The sequence below is a fragment of the Pan paniscus genome, chromosome 14, assembly GCF_029289425.2.
Source record: "Pan paniscus chromosome 14, NHGRI_mPanPan1-v2.0_pri, whole genome shotgun sequence".
Classification (NCBI taxonomy): Eukaryota; Metazoa; Chordata; class Mammalia; order Primates; family Hominidae; genus Pan; species Pan paniscus.
The window spans coordinates 87,715,192-87,731,315 of record NC_073263.2 but is presented as its reverse complement, the minus strand read 5'-3'; the positions used below and the strand labels follow the sequence as shown (position 1 = coordinate 87,731,315).

The following is a 16,124-nucleotide window of genomic DNA, read 5'->3' as shown; positions in this document are numbered from 1 at the left end:
ATATCAAACATTTTCATATTTTATAAAGTCCAAGGCTTTTTCTCTTAAATTGTTTATGTCTATCATTCTTTTAGGATACCATTGCCTAACACAGGGTAGCCAAGATTTTGTCTTATAATCTTATTTCCTAGAAGTTTAATAGTTGCCTTTCTTTCCTCTAGGTCAGAGGTTCTCAATCTCAGCACAATTGATATTTTGCTGGATAATTCTTTGTAATGGAATCTTTCCTATTCATTGTTTGTTTCATAGCTCTAACTTTAACCACTAAATGCTAGTAGCAACCACTCTGATATAGTTTGGATGTGTGTCCCCATCTAAATATCATGTTGGAATGTAATCCTCAATGTTGGAGGTGGGGCCTGGTGGGAGGTGATTGGATCATGGGGGCAGATTTCTCATGAAGGGTTTAATACAATCTCTTCGGTGCTGTCCTTGCCTTAGTGAGTTGCCTTAGTGAGTTCTCCTGAGATCTGGTCCTTTAAAAGTATGTGGTACCTCTTGCTCCTGCTCTGGCCATGTGACGTGCCTGCTCCCATTTACCTTCCACAGTGATTGTAAGTTTTTTTGCTGCCTCCCCAGGAGCTGAGCAGGTGCCAGCATCATGCTTCCTGTGCAGCCTGTAGAACCATGAGCCAATTAAACCTCTTTAGAAATTACTCAGTCTCAGATATTTGTTTATGACAATGCAAAAATGGACTAATACACCCTCCCAATTTTGACAACCAAAATATGTTTCCAGACATGGTCAAATGTCCCCTGGGAATAGGGAGAGGAGTGGAAAAATCTACCTCAAGTGAGAATAGTAACTAGGGATGAAATCCTCTGATTCATTGTATGCTAATTTTAATGTGTGGAGTGAAGAGGCAAAGGTACCTGTTTTCGCACATGGTTATGCCATTGGCCCAATACCATTTCTTGAAAAGAGTATCCTTTTTCCATTGAATTACCTTGTAATCTTCATTTAATAATAGTTAATTATATATGGAGCCTATTTATGAAATCTATTTTGTGTTGGTGCTTACAGCAACTTTATAATAAGCCTTAATATCAGATAATAAAATCAATGGAATATTTTTTCTTTATTTTCAAGCTTGTGTTGGCTATTCTAGGTGATAGAAATTTCTATATTCATTTTGCAATCACCTTGAAAAGTTTTATAGAACTGCCTGCTGAGAATTTGATTCCAAGTGCTTTTCAATTAGGGGGAATTAATATTTTACCAATTTTTAGTCTCCCCACTAAATGCACATAATTTATATCTTATTTATTCAGGTCTTCTTTAATTTTTCTCACTGATATTTTTAGTCTTCAAAGTACAATTCTTGAGCATATTTCATTGTTTATTTCATACATTCTACTGTTACTTTCACTGTTTTCTAAGTTTTAATTTATGATAGTTTTTGTGGCAAGAACAAAGAAATCCAGTGGCCCTCCATATCCACAGCTTCCACATATGCAGCTACAACCAACCACAGATAAAAAATACATTCAAAAAATCCAATAAAAGTAACAGCAGTGAAAATAATACAAATAAAATATTGTAAAACATATAATAACTATTTCCATAGCATTTACATTTTTTAGGCGGTATAAGTAATCTAGAGATAATTTAGAGTATATAGGAAGAGAGGTGTAGGTTATATGCAAATATTACACCATTTTAGGTGAGGGACTTAAGCATTCATAAATTTTGGTGTCTGTGGGGGATCCTGAAAAAAATTCTTCACAGATACTGAAGGAAGACGGTATGAGGATTTATTTACCTTTTATTCTCTAATCTTGCCAACCTTATATATTTGGCTGAATTTTTATTTATATTTACACCTATATTTTTCTATATAGATGATGATGCAATTTGCAAATAATGTATCTTTTACTTTTCTGGTTCTAACTTGAATCTTTTTATTTAACTTTTGTCATATCATATGGTTGTAGGACCTCAAGTACAGTATTGAAAAGCCATGTCTACAATGCTTGTTCTCTAAGCTAGGCAAAAACATTCAATTTTTCACAAGTAACTATATTATATAACTATATAAATAAGTTATTATGTGAAGGAACTTCATAGAATCTCTTTATTGGGGTGAGAATGTTCTTTTCTGTTCTTTTCTTGCTGAGAATTTTTATCAGAAATGAATGTTGAAGTTTTGAAATGTTTTCCCTACATTAGATATATGTCATTGTAACTGTTATTCTTAGTTTATATGATAAGATTCATTAAATTTCTTTCTTAAGCTAAAATTTATATAGCATAAAAATAATTGTTTTAAAGCTAATTCAGTGTTGGTTAATTTTGAATATTAAGCTAACTTTGCATTAGTGGGATAAAGCACACTTTTTAAAATATATTATTTGTGTAATATAATGTAAGACAATGTGCTAAAATGTTGCTTTGCAAGAATAGGAAAGAGAGGTATTTGTCTATATTTTTTCTTTTTTTTTTTAATTTGTTTTCCAACGACCTGCAGCCCATTGATATTTTATTTTCTTGTGTCATGTCATTGTTAAGTTTTACTCTCAGTAACATCTGTCCTCAGGAAATGCATTGAAAAGAATTTATTTTAATTCTATTTTCTGGGATAATATTTATAGACTTTATTTATTTATTTATTTATTTATTTATTTATTGAGATAGAGTCTCGCTCTGTCACCCAGGCTGGAGTGCAGTAGTGTGATCTCTGCTCACTGCAGCCTCCGCCTTCTGGGTTCAAGTGATTCTCCTGCCTCAGCCTCCTGAGTAGCTGGGACTACAGATGTGCACCACCACGCCCTGCTAATTTTTATACTTTTAGTAGAGATGGGTTTTCACCATCTTGGCCAGGATGGTCTTGATCTCCTGACCTCATAAGCCACCCACCTCGGCCTCCCAAAGTGCTGGGATTACAGGTGTGAGCCACCGCACCCAGCCTAGACTTGATTTTTTAATCCAGAGTGTTTTATAAAATTTATTATTGAAACCATCTGTGCCTGTAGTTTTCTTCTTGAAAGGTTTTTAATTACAAGTCAATCTTTTGGTGAGATATAAGGCTATTTAGATTGCTTAATTTTCCCCTTCTTAGTAATTTATACCTTTTTAGTAATTTATTACATTTAATTTCATTGAATTTATTTACTCATTTATTTCTTTATTTGGACATTATTATATCATAAACATTATTATTTATGTTGCCCAGGTTGGCTTGAACTCTTGGGCTCAAGCAATACTCCCATCTCAGCATTCCAAATGGCTGAAATTACAGGCATGTGCCACTACACTTGGCTTTATTTTATTGAATTCGAATCCATTGATATAAAGTTTCATGATGTTTTCTTATAATTCAGTAATGTCTATAGTATTAGTAGTAATGTCATATTTCTCATTTTTGACATTGGCTATGTCTTACTATAATCTTGCTCCTATAACAAAATGCCTTAATTCATTGGCCTGTCATTTTACCGCACCTGTTCTTTCAAGACATTGGGCACATATGAAACCACTACAAGCCCCACAGCTTGGCTAACCCTATAATTTGTCTTCCAAATTGAGACACTTGCAAGAGTTAAAGTGGGCACAATTAGAAATTGTTTTGTAATATGATATTGAAATAGAGAACATCCTAGGTAATGTAGTAAATTAGGGTCATTCCACCAAAAGCCTTTCTAACTCCAGAAGAGGCAGAATCAAAGCCCATTTCAGTGATATCCAAAGAGAACCTGAAATCCATGACCTATAGGATCCATTATTTTGCCCTAAGTAAAATTCTTGACGTGTTACTTGGCACTACATCCCTAGACACTGGTGCTGCCTCTTTTTCATTTGGCTGTGGCATTTACCAAAAAGCACTGTAAGGACAGGTAGTATTCATGGAATGAAGTTGTTATTTATTTTCTCTCCCACTTTCCTCTTTTTTCAATTTGTTTTATATTTTCCACTTCAAATTTCCTTTGTATTGTAGTGAAGTGAAAAATGTACAGCCCTTGACACTTTAATCATTATCAAAATATGCAGAAGGATTAAGTGCCTTATTCTATGTTATCCTCCAATTCACTGTTTATTTGATGATCCTCAGCAGCCCAGTAAAGAGCTCCATAGTATGCCTAGAGAATTATCTTCTTGATTGATTTTGATTTAAGAAAAGTGACTTCTTGGTGTTTGCTGCCTCACTCAGGAGCAAAACAGCATCTCTCACCACTGGTTATCCTATGGTCAGTTTCATGAATGGCAAGATGTTCACACATCAAGAGGTTTGTATTCTCCTTCTTGCAGAATCTTCCACCACACTTTAGCCTCTGGGTGTTTGTACATTTTAGCATTTCCTCATGCTATGTTAGTTGCCTATCAATAACATTTTCTGTGGCTTTCCCCTTGATGTAGCTGCAAGAAGCTTTCTTAATCTTCACACCTATTTCTTATTGCTAATTTGAGTTAGCCATATATATCTGTTAATGTACACACCATGTCATACACCAGTATGTCCTGAAATGAGAATCAGAGTGTGTAACTTTGTGGTGATTTCTCTCTCAACTGGAGATTATTATGAATGTCAGATTACTTAAAAACCTGCTAATGTGATGTGAATGGACATTAATCTTTATTAAAGCAATATTTTAATAATAATTTCTCAAATTATTGAGTCATTGAGTGTTATGCATGCACAGATATTTTTTCCCATATAGGTAAAATAGATTTTAGATTGTATCTTAACCAACATTTATCTCTTCCAGTATAAAAAAATTCCTATGTTACAGATTAGATTCACACTATGCAATTTTATAAAATTGTAGGGTTTTTTCACTTTTATATTATTATATGTCTTGTTCCAAATTGTCTTCCATTAGTAATGTAACAGATTTTAAGGAATCTTGATTTTATTTTAAATAACATCATCACTACATGACAGCTAGACAAAGATACACAAAAATACCTGGAATCACTTTTTAAAAAATTTTACAGTGTATACATGTCTTTTACAAGGTAGTTACTGAATGCATACTATGTGTTTAACAGTGTGCTGTGCTTTATCTGGCATATATACTTGAAAATAGTCAATATTCATAACTGTGATAAGTAGATAACTAATCTTCACTCTTATAGTTTTATTCTTTCATAATTATGAATACAATCTGCTACGTCATATTTATGTTACTTCTGACTGCTAATGTTTAAACTGTGCTAAAGCTAGTTTCTATTTTTGTTTGACATAAATATATAAAGTAAAAAGTTTGTCCAATGATTTTGATAAATGATAACGGTTCCACGGATATGCAGATGTCCTAGTATCCTTCAATTTCGTGGTGTATTGCACATGTAGCTGTAAGGGTTAGAGTTAGAGTTAGGGTAGATTGTGTATGTATATGTGAATAATGAAAACAAATGAAGGACAACTATTTTAATGGTGTATCAGTCCTTGCTTATATTAATATCAGCAAGGATTGTGCAAGGGGGGGGGTGATAAGAACTCCCATGTGGAATTATTTAAGAACAGATATTACTGCTGCATGCTAAAAAAAATCTTGATTTGTTTTTTCTTCACTGTCTTTTACAACATTTTTTCCTGGTCCAGCATACCTGCTGCAGCTTAACAGGCAGAATTATAAACTATTCTGCCTTTGCATATACTCATTTAGCATCCCGCCATTTTCATAGATTTTCAAATTACTTAAACACAAAGCCTGCATGCTTTTCAAGAATAGATCTATAATATATATGAGATAATGGACATATTTAAAATGCAATCTCAAATTACATGAAAGTTCTGGCACCATGTGGCTTCTGGCATGAACTTAATCATTTGACATATTGTCCATTTCCAGGAAATATGCTGGAATTTAGGCCGAGATGACAGGGGATTATACAAAAGCAGTTGGGCAAGAGCTGAAGCTTGTGTTCAAGGCAACAACATTTGGCGTGAGTTGAATTAAATATTTCGTTTGTTTTGTTTTTGTAGTTTTGATAATTTATGGACTAATTTCCAAAGTCCCTCAACTTCTCCCACTCAAAAGCACCATATTATCTCTTTTCTGAAATAGGTTGTAAAAACAAGAGCAAATCACCAACTAAACATACTGTATTAATTTAGCTGTGCACTTTATGTGGTATTAAATTTTCCCCTGGAAATTTTATAGCAACTACAAATAGTTTTCAATAATTTGATTTTTAAAATTCTGAAACCATAATGAGAGAGAGAAAAAAACACACCTTAGCTCATTAATGGAGGCACTATCATGATAATAAGACTGATTCAGTGAAAAAGTGAGAGTATGAAGCATTTATAGTGATTGAAAGAAAGAATGCTTGAATACAATGACTTAGATACAAAATTAATGTTCAGTAGGACAGGAAAACTTTAAATTTGGGGATTTTCTTAGAGACAAAGCTTAACTGCAATTCTAGCTTACATAGTTCATGTGCATCTCCATCATACTTTTACTAGTTAACAGGCTTAATTACCAAAATGTAAAATACCCTAATCAATAATAAGGTATAAAAATACAAAACAGTACACTGAAACCCCTGGACCAGAAAATGCTGAGTAGGGATGGAGAGTGTGTGTTGCCACATAAGGCTTACCATGACACTGAAAAGGCATACAGTAATTCCTCTGGTCTCCTTCACAATCATTGGATATATTTTTAAACATATATGAAACCCTTATACTGACTATTCACTATTATGTTTTACAAAATTAAGGGAAGTTCTGTCATTTTGTTTTAGATCATTTAGTGTTTTTGTCATGTTTTTCAGACTGCTTCCTTTCATATCTTCTCAAATACTGATTTAATTTTATACTGGTGGAATGCAGGGTGGGAGAGGGCTTCAGTTTTATCCCGGAAAAAAAAGGCAAACCCTCTGCTTCTTGTCATCTATCTACTTTAAAGGTCTTCTGCAGAACCAAACTTTATCCACGTCCTTCTTTGTACCTTCTCGCTCATGTGTGCTTTTTTGGTGTTTCCTGCAGGTTTACATTTCAGAATAAGTTGACTCTATATCTCTGTGTGTAAACACAGCAGGCATGTCACCTGTTCTAACCTCCTACTACACATTCTACATTCTCTATGTGTATAAGTCACCCCATTTGCTCTGGACCTCTGTATATAAATGCAGCATGCTACCCTTTCTACTCAAAGGCTGAACACCATGCTGTTAACTGAAAGATTCCTCAGTGAGGCTTGTCACCTCTGAGCTTCACCCACAAACCAAAGTGCACACTGATCTGTCCTGGAGTTTCCAAATGTTATCATAATTTTATTATCCCACTTTAATACTTAGCTGAGACTTAAGCCAGAGTAATATACCTCTCTTTAGGTTTCATTTATGCTTCTAAATTTTTTCCTTCACCAGAAAAATGTATATCATTGTAAAGGTGCTATATTTATCTTCCCAGTCTATTTATGGAATAACCTTGCTTATTCTTATGGAAAATAGCATTTTACATTTTTAAAATAGTTCTAGCTTTTCCGAAGTGTTGGCTTTCAAAAACCTATTTTAGAATACAGAGTTAAAAATTTTATTTCATTTTTTGTTATTTCTGACTTAAAAAGTATTGTTCCATCGTGAATAAAAGCCTTTGAAAAAATGAAAAACAATGAAAATTTGGGGTGAGAGCCAATTGATATATTTTAATCACATTTCCTTATTTATTCTCCATAATTATCTTAATTTTATGACTTGTTAATATACAGTACAATAAATCACTCTTACATGTTGGACTGTTTAATATTATTGACCGAAGAAATCATATAGAGTCAATAAAACATTAAGAGGGAAATGTAACCCTACTTTACAAACCTTCTGTTGCTCAAAGTGAATGTAAAATATTAAGAAGTGTGGTAATCATCCATTTCTACAGGTAAGTTTTTGGTATTTGATATTTTATGGTATAAGTTTTTATATCATAAAATATATAAACATATATGAATATACATATTTGACAGATTAATGTAAAATACAAACATTTAAAATGATAGTTCAAAGAAATGAAATCGAGTATTTTCTCCTGAAAATGTGGCTTCAACTTAATACAGAATATTTTAATGATGCCTTTTAAAATCAAATTTATTTTATATTATAAGCAATGAGCTAAAAAAGGATTTCTACTTACCAATGTAATTTGGAAGCAGGATGGACACAAAGACATAACTTGAAAGCTAAGAAATGAAAGTACAGAGACATAATTAGATAAAAGACTTTCAGAATGTATGAAACATACAGATGGAAGTGATAGATGCAGGAAATCTATTACACTGCCTTCTCTATCAGCTATTCAATATCAGTTTAGTCTGAGAAAGGCCAATATTTGTATGATACTTTGAAAATATAAAGTGTATACAAATACGAGAAAATTATTATCCTTCTCTCTTAAATCCTCATTCTTCCCTTTAATGAGACTTGGATGTAACAGCTCAAAGGCTTGAAGTTAAATTTTTCCTCTAAGAAAGAGCAAACTGTTGTAGAGGAGAACTGCTGTACAGCAGTAGCTAATGATTATAATATTACCATATGCAAAAGTGCAAACCCTGCTCTGTCTTCTAAAAGTTTTATGACATAGTGCTATTGAAATAAAATGTTTTTGGAGAAACTCAGCCTCTTATGGCTCCCCATTTGCAGCCCTGGTGAATTAGAATTCTGAGGTAATTTCTGGCTCTCTGTATTCCAGTGGATGTTTAGATTCTCTTACTTGCCATATTCTGGTGAGGTAGTACTATGTGACTAGCTCTGGCCTAACAGTTGTTAGCAGAAAGGATGTGTACAATCTCCTGATTACTAGAGTATTTAATTGAGGTGACAGAAGGAAAAACTGAGTGAGGGGTATATAGAAACTCTTTGTACTCTGCAACTTTTCTGTAAATCTAAAATTATTCTTTAACAAGATCTTGTTGGGGCCTTGTATGGTGGCTCACATCTGTAATCTCAGCACTTTTGGAGGCCGAGGCGGGCAGATCACCTGATGTCAGGAGTTTGAGACCAGCCTGGCCAACATGATGAAATACTATCTCTACTAAAAATGCAAAAATTAGCCAAGCATGGTGGCAGATGCCTGTAATCCCAGCTACTTGGAAGGCTGAGGCAGGAGAATCACTTGAACCCAGGAGGTGGAGGTTGCAGTGAGCCGAGGTTGTGCCACTGCACACCAGCCTGGGCAACAAAGCGAGACTCTATTAAAAAAAAAAAAAAAAAAAGACGTTGTTAACTTTTAAAAGGTGCAAATCAAATCCAACAATATATTTTAAAAATAATTTATTGGCCAGGCGTGGTGGCTGACTCCTGTAATCCCAGCACTTTGGGGGGCGTAGGGGGGCAGATTGCCTCAGGTCAGGAGTTCAGGACCAGCTTTCTCAACATGGTGAAACCTCATCTCTACTAAAAATACAAAAAAAAAAAAAAATAGCTGGGCATGGTGGCAGTCACCAGTAATTCCAGCTACTCGAGAGGCTGAGGTAGGGATATTGCTTGAACCAGGGAGGCAGAGGTTGCAGTGAACTGAGATCACGCCACTGCACTCCAGCGTGGGCAACAGAGCGAGGCTCCATCTCAAAAAATAATAATCATTTATCACAAAGTTTAACATTTCAATATTGATATCAGTAATTCATAATAATATAAATGAAAGGTGATCATAATGCAGAAAAAGCATTTGACAATATTGAAATGACCAAGTGGGCTTCATCCCTGGGATGCAAGGCTGGTTCAACATATGCAAATCAATAAACATAATCCAGCACATAAACAGAACCAATGACAAAAACCACATGATGATCTCAATAGATGCAGAAAAGGTCTAACCACATGATTATCTCAATAGGTGCAGAAAAGGCCTTTGACAAAATTCAACAACTCTTCATGCTAAAAACTCTCAATAAATTAGGTATTGATGGGACATATCTCAAAATAATAAGAGCTATCTATGACAAACCCACAGCCAATATCATACTGAATGGCCAAAAACTGGAAGCATTCCCTTTGAAAACTGGCACAAGACAGGGATGCCCTCTCTCACCACTCCTATTCAACATAGTGTTGGAAGTTCTGGCCAGGGCAATCAGGCAGGAGAAAGAAATAAAGGGTATTCAATTAGGAAAAGAGGAAGTCAAATTGTCCCTGTTTGCAGACGATATGATTGTATATCTAGAAAACCCCATCGTCTCAGCCCAAAATCTCCTTAAGCTGATAAGCAACTTCAGCAAAGTCTCAGGATACAAAATCAATGTGCAAAAATCACAAGCATTCTTATATACCAATAACAGACAAACAGAGAGCCAAATCATGAGTGAACTCCCATTCACAATTGCTTCAAAGAGAATAAAATACCTAGGAATCCAACTTACAAGGGATGTGAAGGACCTCTTCAAGGAAAACTACAAACCACTGCTCAATGAAATAAAAGAGGATACAAACAAATGGAAGAACATTCCATGCTCATGAGTAGGAAGAATCAATATCATGAAAATGGCCATACTGCCCAAGGTAATTTATAGATTCAATGCCATCCCCATCAAGCTACCAATGACTTTCTTCACAGAATTGGAAAAAACTACTTTAAATTTCATATGGAACCAAAAAAGAGCCCACATTGCCAAGTCAATCCTAAGCCAAAAGAACAAAGCTGGAGGCATCACGCTACCTGACTTCAAACTATACTACAAGTCTACAGTAACCAAAACAGCATGGTACTTGTACCAAAACAGAGATATAGAGCAATGGAACAGAACAGAGCCCTCAGAAATAATGCCGCATATATACAGCTATCCGATCTTTGAAAAACCTGACAAAAACAAGAAATGGGGAAAGGATTCCCTATTTAATAAATGGTGCTGGGAAAACTGGCTAGCCATATGTAGAAAGCTGAAACTGGATCCTTTCCTTACACCTTATACAAAAATTAATTCTAGATGGATTAAAGACTTAAATGTTAGACCTAAAACCATAAAAACCCTAGAAGAAAATCTAGGCAATACCATTCAGGACATAGGCATGGGCAAGGACTTCATGTCTAAAACACCAAAAGCAATGGCAACAAAAGCCAAAATGGACAAATGGGATCTGATTAAACTAAAGAGCTTCTGCACAGCAAAAGAAACTACCATGAGAGTGAACAGGGAACCTACAGAATGGGAGAAAATTTTTGCAATCTACTCATCCGACAAAGGGCTAGTATCCAGAATCTACAATGAACACAAACAAATTTACAAGAAAAAAACAAACAACCCCATCAACAAATGGGTGAAGGATAGGAACAGACACTTCTCAAAAGAAGACATTTATGCAGCCAAAAGACACATGAAAAAATGCTCATCATCACTGGCCATCAGAGAAATGCAAATCAAAACCACAATGAGATACCATCTCACACCAGTTAGAATGGCGATCATTAAAAAGTCAGGAAACAACAGGTGCTGGAGAGGTTGTGGAGAAATAGGAACACTTTTACACTGTTGGTGGGACTGTAAACTAGTTCAACCATTGTGGAAGTCAGTGTGGTGATTCCTCAGGGATCTAGAACTAGAAATACCATTTGACCCAGCCATCCCATTACTGGGTATATACCCAAAGGATTATAAATCATGCTGCTATAAAGACACATGCACACTTATGTTTATTGTGGCACTATTCACAATAGCAAAGACTTAGAACCAACCCAGATGTCCAACAATGATAGACTGGATTAAGAAAATGTGGCACATATACACCAAGGAATACTATGCAGCCATAAAAAGTGATGAGTTCATGTCCTTTGTAGGGACATGGATGAAGCTGGAAACCATCATTCTCAGCAAACTATCGCAAGGACAAAAAACCAAACACCGCATGTTCTCACTCATGGTGGGAATTGAAAAATGAAAACACATGGACACAGGAAGGGGAACATCACACACCAAGGCCTGTTGTGGGGTGGGGGGAGGGGGGAGGGATAGCATTAGGAGATATACCTAATGTTAAATGACAAGTTACTGGGTGCAGCACACCAACATGGCACATGTATACATATGTAACAAGCCTGCACGTTGTGCACATGTACCCTAAAACTTAAAGTATAATAAAAAAAATGCAAAACCAGGTTTACAAAAAGAAAATAAAATAACTGACATTCATTAAGAAAAAATGATTATACGTAAATAAATAATACATTATATGCCTTTGTATACATCTATCAGAAAAAAGAAAATTTGTTTTTGATAAAAGCTCTTAGCAACTTATGAATAAAAGATGAATTTCTCAATCTCATAAAAAGGAATCTTGATCTTGAGGCTACCATTATATTCAGTGGTGAAGGACGACTTTTCCTCTAGGATAGGTAACATGCCAAGGGTGTTGATTCTCATTATTTTTATGGTTGTTCTAGCCAGTGTGATAAGGCAAAAAAAGAAGAAGAAGGAGAGGGAGAGGGCGAGGAAGATAAGCCATCCAGAAAAAATTAAAAGTGTTTTTATTTTCTGTGAACAAAAGTGTACTGCATCTACAGAAAAACTGCTAGCACTTGTAAGTTTAACAAATGTGATAGAAATACTTTTGCATTGTTTGTTATTCCAGCCATACCTCAGTGCTATGTATGGTTTGCATATGGTTTGTTTGGCCCCTCCAAGTCTCATGATGAAATTTAGTCTCCAGTGCTGGAGGTTGGGCCTAGTGGGAGGTGTATGGATCATGGAGGCAGATCCCTCATAAATGGTTTGGTGCCAGTCTTCTGGATATGAGTGAGTCCTCACTGTTAGTTCCCCAAAAACACCGGCTGTTGAAATGCACCTGGCACCTCCTCTGCTCTCTCACTCCCTCTCTCCTCATGTGAGTTTAACACACTGGCTCCCCTTCACCATCTGCCTTGAGTGGAAGTAGCCTGAAGCTCTCGCCAAACACAGATGCTGGCAACATGCTTCTTGTACAGCCTGCAGAACAATGAGCCAAATAAACCTCATTTCTTTATAACTTACTCAGTCTCAGATATTTACAGCAACACAAAAAGACTAAGATACCTAGTTTAAATTTTAAATTATACAATGTTTTCTTATTTAGAAACTAGATCACTATTGCTATGCTAGTGTTTACCCTCATCTGATTTATTTTTCTCTATCTCTGTGTCTTCTCCCTCCCAGTCACCCTCTCTTCTCTCCTTCTTTCTCCACGTCTCTGATTTTTCTGTTTTATCTGTTCTTCCTATTATCAATCTTATTTTGTGACTTTTAAAATAAAAGAGATCTCAGTTAAGATCAAGTTCAAATGAATGAACGAGTGAATTTTTTGAACCTTTATTACAAAAGATTTTAAAAGTTTTAACTCTGAGGGAGTTTTCTAACCTTTTCTTATATAGTTCAAATGACTTCTAAATTAAAAAGTTATATTTATTGTTTTACTTTTTAATTTGTTTGCATCTACTTTTCACATCAACCTTTAATATATATGTATACCTTTATTATATATATGCACTTTATTTTATATATATACAAATACCTTATATATATGTATATATATACACACATATGCACACACATATACCCATACATATGTATGTATATAACAGTTCAAGAATTTTAATTACAGGGATTTACTATGGATACATTTTGTGTAAGCTTTGCAATACTGTATTTGCATAGATTTGCTCATGTGGAAAAACTGCCCTAGGATGTTCAAGTTCAAGAATTGTTATTAGACAATACTGTTATATTACTTGTTTAAAATGACAGGTGATAAATTTGATCCTTATGAGACAATAGAGCTTTTGTTTCATTTGGGACTTGCTTTGTTATTTTACAGTGGGTATATACTAAGAGTGTTAATATAAGTTCATTGTGGAGATAGCACTTAGTAGAAACTTTACAGGTTCTCCAGAATGTAGTCTCTAAGAGTATGTGGACAGCACATTAATGGATTTTGTGATGCATTTATTACAAAAAATGTATAGGATAAGTCACAAATGTTAAAGTCTAATTGTAATATAAAAAATAAACATAAGAAAGTTCATACTTTCAGCAAGTTTATGTGATTTATGAAGTTTTTCACCTGTAATGCTCTGATGTAATATGTTCTATATAAATTGATTTTCACTTAATAAAAATTGGAACATTCTATGATTTCATATTACATAAAAAGAATTAAAAGAATGCATAAATCTTACCAAGGTCAATAAAAATAATACTATGGCTATTTTACATAATGCTAGGGAGTTTATGTTCAAATTTGATTCAAATAATGTCTATTTTCTCAAAGAATCATATAAAGCACAATTAATTATTTCTGCTTCTCAACATCTTGTTGTCATTCTTTAATTAGCGAATACTCTTTAATCATATAAAGCAGTCTTTGTATTGATTCCTTGAACAGATTACAAATGGGTTGTCAGCATTCTAGAAGTCATTATTTCCAAATTGCAAAGAATCAAGCAGTGATTACCAAGGTACAAGAGTGCTTGATAACACAATCAAGCATTTACATAATTCGTTCTGATCTCTTTATTCAGAAAGACATAATGATAGCTTGCATTTAGGAAGATAAATTATGGAAAATTGTCTGCTTACAGCTTCATACATATTTTTAAAAAATATTCTTTTTTTCTATTAAGATAGGCTGTGCACACTGAAGGCCATTCTTCTGTCATAGACCTTTAATGCATATCTTGATCTCCTCAGTGCCTGTATATAAAAGTATCTTCATGAATAGACTTATTTGTAATACATATGTATGTGTATATACACACAAACATGTAAGTTTTTTAATATTGAAATTAATCATTGATTACTTTTGAAAATTAAAATGAATGCAGTTTTTAAAAATAATTTTGTTTCTGTATTATTTAATTACTACTAAAACTTTACAATCCTTCATGGAAACCACAATAATGATTTTAATCAGATGTTGAAGTTCACATAATGCTATAAAGGGGTGATCATTTTTATTTTAATTTCAACTATGACATTAGAAGTCTTTGCTATTTTAAGTTGGCTGTTTCTTTTTTATCTCAATGTAAAATATGAAATAAATCTACAGCTGCAAATTTGACCAATACAATATCACATTTATTAATAGAAGTAATGTTTTACAAAGATTAAGACAGTATTTTTCTTATGAAAATGTCAAATATCAGAAGTGACAATAATTTTAATTAATTATAAAAAGGCTTGGTTATTGAATAGTTTCTTATACATACATATATTTACTATTTAATCTACTCTTTTACATTCCTGGCATTTTATAAAATAACAAATATAAAAACTTGGTTACAAATCAGGCTGGGTTAAATAACTAAAACAACAGCAATGACATTTTTTCTAATTTATTTTCTTCTTGAATCAAGTTTAAAAAAAGAGATTGTCCTCAATATAGTGACTTTGAAAAGGTCCAAACCACCCTTAAACTTACTTCTGGTGACATCAGATCCTTTTTTGTTTTCTTTCTTTGGTAAAATATACAGAATACCTTGACAATTTTTTATCAACTAGAAGACTTTGATAGCCTTATTTCATCCCATTCCCCTTATCCTCTCCTGTGAACAATCACTTGACTTAATCTATTCTGTTTACTTTGTATCTTTTACTTTGTCTGTTAAATTCACCAAATTTTATTACTTATCTTAGTTCGCTGTGCCACTGGTATCCTGAAATCCTAGGGCATTCTACTAGAGATACATTTCCAAAGAAGCATTTTTATAAGACTCCCATGCGTGAACATTTCAATAATGTTTCCTTGTTCTTGAAGTAAATTTTAATGTAATTATTGTGGCATACAACAACTTTATGGCCAAAATGTTTTGTTTTTTTAATTTTATATTTCACACTATTTTCTGGTTCATCCTAATGTACCATGATATCAACTGTGTCTACTCCACACCCTGGCTCTTCTACCACAACATTTGTAACTCATTTTGTTTTACATAAATACAGGAAAGTTTCCCTTAGTTAACAGCTTTGACTTCAGATTCTCGGATAAATTTCAACTCCTAACATTTAAAAATAATGGTCAAAATCTTCAAGAACTTTGAGTTCCCTATATATAATTTTATTGAGAAATTATGTCATATGTTTGCAATACTTGCTTCTAATTTTTTTCGTAAATAGATTCTTATGTCCTCTACACAATTATGAACCCATAAACTGGCTTAAATAGCAGTTGATTAAATGTTCAGGCAAGGAGTGAATGAGTCAAAGATAAAGAATTA

At 33.8% G+C, this 16,124-nt stretch overlaps 1 long non-coding RNA gene across 2 annotated transcripts in view; it reads left to right on the top strand.

Annotated features, from left to right (window-relative positions):
- The window catches only part of LOC117975628 (uncharacterized), a 698,477-nt gene that overhangs the window by 482,623 nt on the left and 199,730 nt on the right, over positions 1-16,124 (top strand). For both annotated transcript variants that reach the window (XR_010109635.1, XR_010109636.1), the window contains one exon: positions 5,794-5,887. This is a non-coding gene — a long non-coding RNA (uncharacterized LOC117975628). The remainder of the gene's footprint in view (positions 1-5,793; positions 5,888-16,124) is intronic.